The sequence below is a fragment of the Microcaecilia unicolor genome, chromosome 2, assembly GCF_901765095.1.
Source record: "Microcaecilia unicolor chromosome 2, aMicUni1.1, whole genome shotgun sequence".
In the NCBI taxonomy this organism is placed as follows: domain Eukaryota; kingdom Metazoa; phylum Chordata; class Amphibia; order Gymnophiona; family Siphonopidae; genus Microcaecilia; species Microcaecilia unicolor.
Window position 1 is genome coordinate 240629409 of NC_044032.1, and position 13103 is coordinate 240642511.

Genomic DNA, 13103 nt, shown 5'->3' on the forward strand with positions numbered 1-13103 from the left:
CTCCTCCATTGAGAGAAATTACCATTTAAACCTACCCTATGATTTCTGTCCAATAACCAATTCCTAATCCACATCAAAACCTTACCTCCTATCCTATGACTCTTCAATTTTCTCAGGAGTCTCTCATAAGGAACTTTATCAAAAGCTTTCTGAAAATCTAGATATACTACGTCAACTGGCTCACCTTTATCCACATGTTTATTCACGTCTTCAAAGAAATTAAGCAAGTTGGTGAGGCAAGACTTCACTTGGCTGAACCCATGCTGTCCCATTAAACCATGTTTGACTATGTGTTCTGTAATTTTATTCTTTATAATAGTTTCCACTATTTTGCTCGGCACCAGCATCAGGCTTACTGGTCTATAGTTTCCCGGATCACCCCTAGAACCCTTTTTAAAAATTGGCGTTACATTGGCCACCCTGAAATCTTCAGGTACTACAGACGATTTTAATGATAGGTTACATATTACTAACAGCAGATCAGCAATTTCATGCTTGAATTCTTTGAGAACCCTTGGATGTATGCCATCCGGTCCAGGTGATTTACTACTCTTTAATTTATCTATTTGGCTCAGTACAACTTCCAGGTTCACCGAGATTTCTTTCAGTTCCTCCGCATCATCACCCTTGAAAACCATTTCTAGTACAGGCAGATCTCTTGTATCATCTTCTGTAAAGACAGAAGCAAAGAATTCATTCAGTTTCTCCGCTATGGTCTTGTCCTCCCCGAGCGCCCGTATTATCGAAACAAGATGGGCGTCCATCTTTCGTTTCGATAATACGGTCGGGGATGCCCAAATCGCGAAATTTAGGTCAACCTTAGAGATAGTCGTCCCAGATTTTCGGCGATAATGGAAACCGATGATGCCCATCTCAGAAACGACCAAATCCAAGCCATTTGGTCATGGGAGGAGCCAGCATTCGTAGTGCACTGGTCCCTCTCACATGCCAGGACACCAACCGGGCACCCTAGGGGACACTGCAGTGGACTTCAGAAATTGCTCCCAGGTGCATAGCTCCCTTATCTTGTGTGCTGAGCCCCCCAAAACCCACTCCCCACAACTGTACACCACTACTATAGCCCTCATGGGTGAAGGGGGGCACCTACATGTGGGTACAGTGGGTTTCTGGTGGGTTTTGAAGGGCTCACATTTATCACCACAAGTGTAACAGGTAGGGGGGGATGGGCCTGGGTCCGCCTGTCTGAAGTGCACTGCACCCACTAAAACTGCTCCAGGGACCTGCATACTGCTGTCAAGGAGCTGGGTATGATATTTGAGGCTGGAAAAATATTTTGTTTTATTTTTTTTTTGAGAGTGGGAGGGAGTTAGTGACCACTGGGGGAGTAAGGGGAGGTCATCCCCGATTCCCTCCGGTGGTCATCTGGTCAGTTAGGGCACATTTTTGTGGCTTGGTTGTAAGAAAAAAAGGACCAGGTAAAGTCGTCCAAGAGTTTGTCAGGGCCGCCCTTCTTTTTTCCATTATCGGTCGAGGACGCCCATGTGTTAGGCATGCCCCAGTCCCACCTTAGCTACGCCTCCGACACGCCCTGGTCATCCCCATGACGGAAAGCATTTTAGGACGCCCAAATTGGCTTTCGCTTATGCCGATTTGGGCGATCCTGGGAGAAGGACGCCCATCTCCCGATTTGTGTCGAAAGATAGGCGCCCTTCTCTTTCAAAAATAAGCCTGCATGTCAACTAACCATGAAGAACTTGATCATTTATTGAAATGTTGGGTTTTCTTAGCAAGAAATTCTCAAATGTGTGGCAGCAGCACAAAGGAAACACTCCAAAACCTTCTCTTTGCTAAGCCACCTGACATCATTATGAAGAACAAGATCTCTGTATTCTGCATCTGGAGAGTCTAGAAAAGCACAAAACAGGAGATTGGTAATGTTTTAATGCTGTTACACAAATACAGTTGATAATTTTTATGACATCATTCAGAACTGAATCAAACTGTAGATGCTACATAACAATTCCTGATGAACTATATAAAGAAATGACATGAATTTCCCCCAAAGAGCAGGAATTTAACAGGTTTACGGATTTTTCAGTCTGAACCAGTGCTGGACTGTCCTGAATCCATCCATGTGTGGCAGATCCACAGTTAATTTCTAAAGTGGTGGTTGACAGTTATTTTGAACTGGAGATCATTGAACTTCAAGAAATCATTGAACTCAAACAGTGCCATAGAATTTGTGAAAGCTTCTGTGATGTTTGGAAGACTGTTCCTAATTAGCCTGTGTGTTTGATGATTGCAGGCAAAATTTTCTTTATTTTTTGGCTCTACTTATCTGTGTGGACAGACTTTTTCAACTATGAACATTTTAAAGTTAAAACTGAGGAACAGTAACTGCAAACAGCCTCTTAAGTCAGTTATGAATTATCAACCATGATTTGCTACAGCTGACAAGCCACAGTTAACTGAATTTAAATATATCCTAGCTGTGTCGTAGAATCAATATTTAGGGCCCTGTTTACTTAGCCGCACTAGAGGCATGTTAGTGTTTTCAGTGCACGCTTTGTAGGTGCCCATAATATTCCTATCTGCAATTACACGATTAGCACATGCTAATTTTTAGCACACACTAAAAACCTTAGCGCACCTTAGTAAACAGGGCCCTTAATGTTTAATAGTCACTCAATATAGTAATTACAAGCAATCTCTTAAGTGTGTGTGACAGCATGGATAGCAGCTAGCTGCAGGACCTCACACAAATGTGGCGTACACACACACAAAAGTTGTAGTTAAAAATCAAAACACTATGTACATAAAGGGACAGTAACCAGCTCTGTTTCTTTACAGATTTAGTCCTTTTAATTAGAGTCTCTCTCTCTCAATATGGTCATATTCAGGGGAGCATCATTATGCCACTGCAGAAGTATACATAAGTATACATCATTTCCTAGCTAATAGAAACAGTTAATAAAGCAATTGCTTTTGTGGTGCAGTAGTGGAGCGTCTGGTAGTGGAACAATCATGGAATAAAAAAAAAGCCAAGGACTATATAGGATTTTGCTTGTACAATATTCTAATTATGTAGCGATGCACCTGCTCCCAAAAACTTTGGATTCTTCAGCAAGACCAAAATAAATGGCCCAATGTGGCCCCCTGTTCTTCACATTTTATACAATTATTATAAGAGGTAAGGCCTATCTTTAGGGCTCTGTCAGGCACTGTATAAGCTTGAAAGGCAAACTTATAGATCTGTTCCATAAGTTTAGAATTCACCACCTTAGCTAAGGGAATGTAAACTAAACCCTTAAGCACTGTAGAAGTAACCTCCAGTCCCGAGTCCATTTCTGAGCTCAATGTTCTACGGAAGAAGATATCTGTTTAGCATGTAACTATGTTGTGCTAAAAGAAATCAAGTCCAAATGTAATAATGTTGCTCCATTATTGAAATCTTGGAATTGGCTCTGAATATCATCAGCCCAAGTGAAATTTAAAACTATTATGTTTTGTATTCAAAATTCTCTATGGTAACCTTCCTGCCTATATGTCCATACTAATTCAATTGCGATTTGGTCGTTGTGCGCTTCATTCAGCCCTTAAGAATAAGCTTGAATTATCATCAGTTTTGTCCTGGAGATTGAAATCATCTTGTAAGAAACTTAACATTGCAGTTCTTGGAACTCTTACCATGGGCCATTAGATTTAACTTTTCATAATTTTTTTTTTGTAAATATTTAAATTAGATTGTTATACTCTATATTTGTTTTAGATAATATTTAACTGTTTAACCTGTAAGATCAGATCTGACTAAAAACCGATAGAATATTAAAGGTATATAAAAGCCATAGGTTATGTCCATTCTATATAGAGCATCTAAGTGTAAGGGAGCGACTAAAAATGGCAACAAAATGTATGCGTGTATTCTATAAAGTGCGCACCATTTTACAGAAGAGGCATATACATACCCATATGCAGAGGGATGCCCAGTGATCTTCTGTGAGCATACATGTACGTGTTATACATGCTGATGTTGCAGGTGAGGGAACAATCACAAAATGGCTGCCATCAACAAACAAATGAATTTTGGGGCTGCTGACATCATCCTCCTAGTCATGCTATTGCTTAGTTGAGAACATTGCCTATTCCCAGGACTTGACCTGAGAAGGGATCATCTTAAGATAAGGAAGGCCTTGGAAAGGCTGAGGAGATGATTTAACAGAAATGCAGCACACCACAGAGAGGTAAGTGCCAGCAGGGTGCAGAGCAGGGAAGGATGTACTAAATGGAATGTGTGTGGGAGACAGACTTATTTATTTATTTAAAACATTTCTAACCCGCACAATCCGTAGAGCTCTTGGTGGTTAGCAATAAGTACATTCATACTGATGAAATGACAAATCATAACAAAAACATGACCATCACATGCATACTACCCCCAAGGACTCCACACACAGTAAGCAAATTAACATCAACTATACATTACTCACTAGTTTACCAAAGCGGATATGACTCATACCTAAACAGAGGCTTGCTAGTTGCCAAATGCTTACAAGAATAACAATGTTTTAAGCTCCCTCCTAAATTGATCTAAGGCATTCAAAGACCTTATGTACAAAGGCAACTCATTCCACAATTTTGGCCCCTCAACTTAAAAAGAAGACCTACGATATTCATCTAGCTTGATAACCTGAAAAGATGGCACTTCTAAAATGTGAGCATCAGGGGCGTAGCCAGACAACAGATTTTGGGTGGGCCTAGGCAAGAATTGGGTGGGCATCAAGTGTTCTCCCCCCCCCCCCCCCCCCCCACAAAAACAGCTGGCGGAAAACGCTTCTTTCCACCTTGGCAGTCTGCAGCAGGCATATTCTGAAAACGGAGTATGCACAGGTGCCAGTATTGTGGAGAGTTATGTTTTTGTTACCATCAGGGGGAAGTCTTCAGCTGGCAGAGCTTGGGATCCCCACCAGCTACTGCTAAATGTCTGCAACTGTTGGGTGGGCCTGAGCCCTAAGTGGGTGAGCCCCGGCCCACTCAGGTCCACCTGTGGTGAGCATTAGAAGATCTCAAAGCTCTTGTAGGTTGGAACGCTCGTAAGGAAGAGGAGAGAACAGAACAGGAGAAACCAGATTATTTCACACTTTGAAAACTAATAATCAAGTTCCTCTGTTTAATAGGGAGCCAATGTAACATTTTTAAAATAGGAGTGAAATGCGTATACCGGGAACAGCCATAAAGGACTCTGTTTGCAGTGTTTTCAGCAACCTGCAAGGCTTTATTTTATTTGTCTGAAACTGTCTCCTTGTAGTCTCATGGTACTGTCAATAGGGGTCATCTTTCCATTTTGGATTCTGGTGGCTACCCGGGTGCAGTGAAGGGGGACCGCTGCCGCCTGAGGAACCAATGGACACGAATGTGGACATACAGTGTGAGTTGTTGAGGGTGGGGGGAAAGAGGAGTGACCTAATAAGTTAGTGCAGTGGCCTGAGAACCAGGGGAACCGGGTTCTATTCCCACCACAGCTGCTTGTGACTCTGGGCAAGTCATTTAACCCTACATTGTCCCAGGTACAAAATAAGTACCTCTATATTACACATAAACTGCTTTGATTGTAACCACAAAGGTGGTATATCAAATATTGACTTTCCTTTCTTTTCCCTTTAATGGCAGGGGTAGAGTTTTATCAGGAGAGGACAGGATTTTCAGGGGGATGGGTTTTTTTTTTGGGGGGGGGGAGGGGTCCTATGATGGCTTGGGGGTACTTGGTGTTTTAGCGGTGTGATGGGAGGGGAGATCAGGGGGAAAGCGCTGCTTCACCAGATCCAGTCATTCACTGCTGACCCTGCTCCATGTTACTTGCAGGGATAGGTAGCCCAGTTGCTTCCACACTATCTGCATGTACTGCAATGCCATGCGGTGCGGTATGCAGCTGTCCTGTGCGGTAAATGCAGGGCAGATGCTGACCCACACCCTCAGCATTTACCACATGTTAATCATGTGATAACTGCAAAACCAACCACACTTTAGTAAAAAAAAAAACAGACCCCATCGTTTGTAATCAAACATATAAACGGCGACTGACCGACTCACTTGCAAATGCGCAGTAGAGACTTCCCTCTCTGTCCCGCCCCCGCATCAATACGTGATGACGAGGGCGGGACAGAGAGGGAAACTGCACCGCCGAGGTTGATACCGCTCCCCCCCACCCGCCCACCCGAGGTCGCCGCTACCGTTACCCCCCCACACACCCCCCCCCCACACACACCCACACCCGGCCCGGACCCTCTCTCCGCTACTAAACTTACACATCCATTTGCCGGAACGCAGCACGCACATCAGCTGAGCTGCCGTCGGCCTTCCTTCCCTGCCTGTGTCCCACCCTCGCTGACGTTACGTCACAGGAGGGCGGGACACAGGCAGAGAAGGAAGGGCCGACGGCAGCTCAGCTGATGTGCGTGCTGCGTTCCGGCGAATGGATGTGTAAGTTTAGTAGCGGAGAGAGAGAGGGCCCGGGCCGGGTGGAGGGATGGCGGCGACTCCGGGGGGGGGGGGGGGGACGGTAGTGGTGGCGACCTCATGGGGGGGGGGAGGGGGAAGGAAGGAAGGAAAACCCCAATACCAGCCCGTTTTTACGGGCTCAACGGCTAGTATAACTATAAAAAGCATATACAGAGGCACATATACAAGACAGGACTTACACACCTCCACAAAAACACACAGGTATAAACAATAGGAGGCTTTATTTTTGACTTGGTATAGTCAGAGTAGTAGGTCTGAAGAAAGAAGACAAGGGTAGTATTTACCTGAGAGACTGTGTAGCCAGTACAAGTTGATTTTCTGTGAAGAAAGAATAAAAATTAAATGACTAAGAAAATGTAATTACAGTTGTTAGTGTGCACATTAAATATAAAATTCTGCTATACACAAACACAGTTCATATGTTAAACTTACCTAAGAAATGACAGAGTGACAGTCTTCCTTAAGTGAGCAGGTACCTGTTTGAAAATAAAAGGAGAAAGACTTCTAAAGTATCTAACTTTATATGCACTGGTTAAGACTGGGAGACAGAATAACATTTTGAAGCAAAATTCTGTAAAAGAACTTATCTGAAGAAATTCCTATAAAGTCTTGCTTCTGCTGCCGAGAACAACTTACGAGTCTTGACAACTGCTCAAGTTCTGTTTTTAAAAAGACAGCAAGAACTGTACTGAGAAACATTGTGTTAGATGGTGGTGTTAGCATTAACTTCTAATTCTTGAAAACAAATGATCTTAAAGCTTCACCTTAAACACAGTAATAAATGTATGAAATTTGCTCAGTTGTAAAGTGTGTAATTATGGTGTAACAGTCCAGTACAACTATAAACCATCATATTAATTGAGAAGTTATGGTAGTTTTCAACTGAACGCTTCTTGTTTGTGTTCCTCACTCTTGAGGTATCAAACACTTGACCACTGTGATGTTTTAGGTAAAGTAATGTGGGAGGTAAATGCAAACACAAGCGTTTTACATTAGTCATAAGTACATAAATATTGCCATACTGGGACAGAAAAAAGGTCCATCAAGCCCAACATCCTGTTTCCAACAGTGGCCAATCCAGGTCACAAATACCTGGCAAGATTCCAAAAAAGTACAAAACATTTTATGCTGCTTAACCCAGAAATAGTGGATTTTCCCCAAGTCCATTTAATAATGGTCTATGGACTTTTCCTTTAGGAAGCCATCCAATCCTTTTTTAAACTCCGCTAAGCTAACCGCCTTTACCACATTCTCTGGCAACAAATTCCAGAGTTTAATTACACGTTGAGTGAAGAAAAAGTTTCTCTGATTTGTTTTAAATTTACTACATTGTAGATTCATCGCATTCCCCCTAGTCCTAGTATTTTTGGAAAGCGTAAACAGACGCTTCACGTCTACCCGTTCCATTCCACTCATTATTTTATAGACTTCTATCATATCTCCCCTCAGCCACCTTTTCTCCAAGCTGAAGAGCCCTAGCTGCTTTAGCCTTTCCTCATAAGGAAGTCGTCCCATCCCCTTTATCATTTTCGTCGCCCTTCTCTGTACCTTTTCTAATTCCACTATATCTTTTTTGAGATGTGGCGACCAGAATTTAACACAATATTCAAGGTGGAGCAATACAAAGGCATTATAACGTCCTAATTTTTGTTTTCCATTCCTTTCCTAATAATACCTAACATTCTATTTGCTTTCTTAGCTGCAGCAGCACACTGAGCAGAAGGTTTCAACGTATCATCAACGACGACACCTAGATCCCTTTCTTGGTCCGTGACTCCTAACGTGGAACCTTGCATGACGTACCTATAATTTGGGTTCCTCTTTCCCACATGCATCACTTTGCACTTGCTCACATTAAACGTCATCTGCCATTTAGACGCCCAGTCTCCCAGTCTCGTAATTTCCTCTCGTAATTTTTCACAATCCTCCTGCGATTTAACGACTTTGAATAACTTTGTGACATCAGCAAATTTAATTACCTCACTAGTTACTCCCATCTCCAGGTCATTTATAAATATGTTCAAAAGCAGCGGTCCCAGCACAGACCCCTGGGGAACCCCACTAACTACCCTTCTCCATTGAGAATGCTGACCATTTAACTCTACTCTCTGTTTTCTATCTTTTAACCAGTAATTAATCCACAGTAGAACACTACCTCCTATCCCATGACTCTCCAAATTCCTCTGGAGTCTTTCATGAGGTACTTTGTCAAACGCCTTCTGAAAATGCAGATACACAATATCAACTGGCTCACCTTTATCCACATGTTTGTTCACCCCTTCAAAGAAATGTAGTAGATTGGTGAGGCAAGATTTCCCTTCACTAAATCCATGTTGACTATCAGACTCATTTTCAAAAGAGGACGTCCATCTTTCAACATAAATCGGAAGATGAACGTCCTTCTCCGATTTTGGACATCTCCAACTGCAGTCCGTCACAAGGACGTCCAAATTTCAAGGGGGCATGTCAGAAGCGTAGCGAAGGCGGGACTTGGGCATGCCTAGGACGTCTTTGACCCATCACCGAAAAAAGCAAGGACGCCCTGATGGACACCTGGATGTTTTCACCTGGATGTGTTTTTTTATGAATAAGGCACAAAAAGGTGCCCGAAATGACCAGATGACCACCAGAGGGAATCGGGGATGACCTCCTGTTACTCTCCCAGTGGTCACTAACCGCCTCCCACACTCAAAAATATTTTTAAAATATTTCGTGCCAGCCTCTATTTTTCTGAAGCGGATTGTTATATATATATATATATATATATATATATATATATATATATATATATATATATATATATTCCCGTGCCCACATGCAGGTAGGACCTAACCAGGCAGCTCTAAATTTGCTCAGTTAGGTATGCTGTAGCCACATAACTTCTAGTTATTCAGTGCCCATGCTCAGACACAGCCTAGCATTGAATATCTGGCTCTTAATTTAGCCGGCAGCAGTCAATACTTAAAAACTCTTGCTGCTACCAGCTGAATATTAACCCATACATTGCTTGTCCAAAACCTCTAGGGCAATGGTGCAGTACCATAATGCATAGCCTATTTATGGCCAAACTTCAAGAGATGAACCTATTTATCTATTTACTATATTTTTGTACCACCAGCCTATCAGAAGGCATTCTAGGTCACGGGTGCACAACCTCAGTCTTCAAGGGCCACAACCCAGCCAGGTTTTCAGGATTTCCACAATTAATATAGAGGAGTGTGGTAGCCGTGTTAGTCCACTCTTAAGGTTATCAATAGAAATCAAACAAAATAAAACATGGAAAAGAAAATAAGATGATACCTTTTTTATTGGACATAACTTAATACATTTCTTGATTAGCTTTCGAAGGTTGCCCTTCTTCGTCAGATCGGAAATAAGCAAATGTGCTAGCTGACAGTGTATATAAGTGAAAACATTCAAGCATTACTATGACAGTCTGACAGGGTGGGAGGATGGGGGTGGGTAGGAGGTATGCATGGGGACATCAAAGCATATCTATCAATGAAATCCTTATCCTCCACCTTTTAAGACACTGCCTACCTGCTGGATAGTGATGGCACAAGGAAATCAAGTTTGGTCCAGTGAAGACTAACTCAAAATAACTTGTTCCTTAGCTGGGCCCTAGTATTACCATATTGAAAATGCAACTGTTATGTTCCACTAATAAGTTAAATGATTAACTGGCTTTCTTGAAAGGATTAAATATAAACTTAGGATGCATGACTAGGGACACATACACAAATATCACAATTCCTCATGTACAGCCATAAAACAACCTTTTAGGGTGGATAGTGTTCACAATGAGCGCCTTTTATTATTGACCAAAACCAATGGGCTGCATTAAGGGCTTATAGCCTATTTATGTTTAAACAAAAGAGATCTGCATGAAACAAAATATTTATTTTTATTTTGACTTATAAAACCACTTGCCCCTGAAATATGTTCAAAACAGAAAAATCCATTTGTGTATCTAAAAGGTAAACTTAATAGATGAAGATGTGATTCAGTGTGCTCCAATGAAAGGAGAGTAATTCTACTTCCATTTAATTTCAATATATTCCATCATCTTTATAACACCAGGCTTCCCAAGGCAGATTACAACAACAGTTATGAACCCATGAGGAAACACAATATCCTCACTGAAATCTGGTCATCAGTATCGTATAGAAGAAAATGAAGCACAAACTACAGAGTTTATAATTGCTGTTTCTATCAGCTACAATAATTTTTGAAGCTGTTTTAGTGATATTCAGTTGTTATTTCTTTTCTCCTCCACCTTTTAAGGCACTGCCCATCCAACTGAAACAGCTTAGACTTGTCACAGACAACGTGGATGCAGCAGCTCATAGGTTTCCTTGCTTTGTTTTGAGTGTATGCCAATGACAGCTGCGCGGCGGAGTGGAAACGGAGATTAACCAAATTGGCTTCCTTGCTTTACAGTGGACTAGATAGGCTCACTCCCACTCCTGTCTATTAAACCTCCTTATTCACCAGCTTCCTCGGACCCAGCCGTGTGCGCCCCGAATTACTTCCGGGTTTGCAGTAGGGACGTAGAGCTGGACAGCAGTGGTTGCTTGGCTCTAATTGACCTCGGGCAGGCAGCAAGCAAATAGTGTGGCTCTATTCTCCGCAGCCCTGCTTCCGCCAGGATCCCTCCAGGTACCCCCCCGCACCACCGGGCCCAGGTAAACCAGGTAATTTATTATTTTTATCACACAACTACTTACATGGCTTGTTCAATCTTCCCAGCAGAGGTTTTCACCAGTCTTGAATTTCAGAACTACAGTATGTCACAAAAGATCATACACTGCTTAAAAAAAAAACCCCACAGAAAAAGAAAAATACGTACACGATAACATTAGGGAAAGAGCTTGACTGTCTTTCTTCTATGTTTGTGCAGCGCTGCGTACGCCTTGTAGCGCTATAGAAATGCTAAATAGTAGTAATAGTTGATGCTGCCTCTGGAGCCAGACTGAACAGCCAGAGGTTTGTCACACATCAGTGCTGTGGCTGTCATTGTTTGAGAACTGGAGCACCGAGAAAACTGTTGCTTCTTATCACTGCTGGAGTTACCTACCAAATGTGAGCCTATGCTAACATCAAGCCCCTCTTTAAAAAAAAAATCTGTCTTCGCCACACCATTTATTCTAAATCTAAATAGTTGCTGTGATAGGGGGAGGATTCTACTATACCCAATAGTAGCAAATGAGGTGGGTAACATTTTCAACATTTCCCCAGTTCCGCTCTTTTGGTGAATATTTTGTAGCCATCAGGTACACAAAAAGGCATATTCTGGTAACATCAACAGCCATCTCGCAAGTTATAATTTTTTTATTTCCAACATAGTAACATAGTAGATGACGGCAGAAAAAGACCTACACGGTCCATCCAGTCTGCCCAAGATAAACTCATATGTGTATACCTTACCTTGATTTGTACCTGTCTTTTTCAGGGCACAGACCGTATAAGTCTGCCCAGCAGTATTCCCCGCCTCCCAACCACCAGTCCCGTCTCCCATCACCGGCTCTGGCACAGACCGTATAAGTCTGCCCTCCACTATCCACACCTCCCAACCACCAACCCCTCTTCCCCCCACCTGCTCCGCTACCCAATTTTAGCTAACGTTTTTATTGATGACTTCACAACAATATATCCATCTATACAAAGTCAATGGCTGCACCAGGTCTGATACATTGTCAATATGGTGAGAATTGTCGTCATATTTTCAATTTTCCCCCCTCCCCCTTCCATACCTTCCATTATCCAACATCATGTTATCCAGATGGACTCCAAATACAACAACAAAACAATACATTGCACAGGAAAAACAGTGCATACTTGAAACCCCTCCAAACTTATATTCCTTCCCACCTTATTATCTCACCTTCCCCTTCAACTGTCAACAATTTTAATTAACATTCCAGCATGTTAGGCATAACCTAACAGCTCAAAACTATATAATTTGTGCATCATAATATGCCTCATTAAACAGAACAATCCCTATGCCCCCCTTCCTCCTCCTTTACCCTCCCTTATATGGAGTATTCTTGTTATTACATGCCACACTTATCTACCTTTTCCCGTCAACTCCCCAGGTAGCCTGGTTTCTTATGACCCCCCTGAGTCTATCGACGGCAATGCAGCAGACTCTGTCCCTTATCTCTATCCCTATCCCTCTCCCACCCCCTTCCCTAGTTTCGCTAGTTCTAATTTTAAAAAACCTGCCTAGAAAAAACGTGCAATAGTCTCCACGACCCCGAAGCAGCGGTTGATGTAAAAGCTATGACGTTTGCGCGTTGCTACCCATGTGTGAAAGACCGCTGCACTTGCCCCATGCCTAAACCAAGGAGGCTAGATTGAGACCTTGGCAGGAGCAGAGAAAGAGATTCGTGGCTTGTTGTTGGCTGCAGCGAAGTGAAAAACAAAAACCTGCTTGATTTGAAGGGGGACTTAGAATTAAATAAGGGTCCTAAATATAGTTATACGCCTTCAACTTTATCTCTGGATTTCGCTTTACACATTTTTTATATATATTTTCGCCTCAGCGGTGCCTATTTCCAATCTTTATTTAGTGTTGGAAATACAGCTTTGCACCCAATTCTTCATTGGCGATTGCTATCGCAATA

General features: G+C 42.3%; 1 protein-coding gene across 2 annotated transcripts in view; it reads left to right on the forward strand.

Moving 5' to 3' along the window:
• Positions 1–10978: 10978 nt before the first annotated feature.
• LOC115463383 (COBW domain-containing protein 1-like) overlaps positions 10979–13103 on the forward strand; it is a 79674-nt gene continuing 77549 nt past the window's right edge. The window contains exon 1 of one of the 2 annotated variants that reach the window (XM_030193835.1): positions 10979–11171. The gene's annotated coding sequence lies outside the window, so the exon portion shown is untranslated. The remainder of the gene's footprint in view (positions 11172–13103) is intronic. The other variant, XM_030193834.1, reaches the window with a different exon arrangement.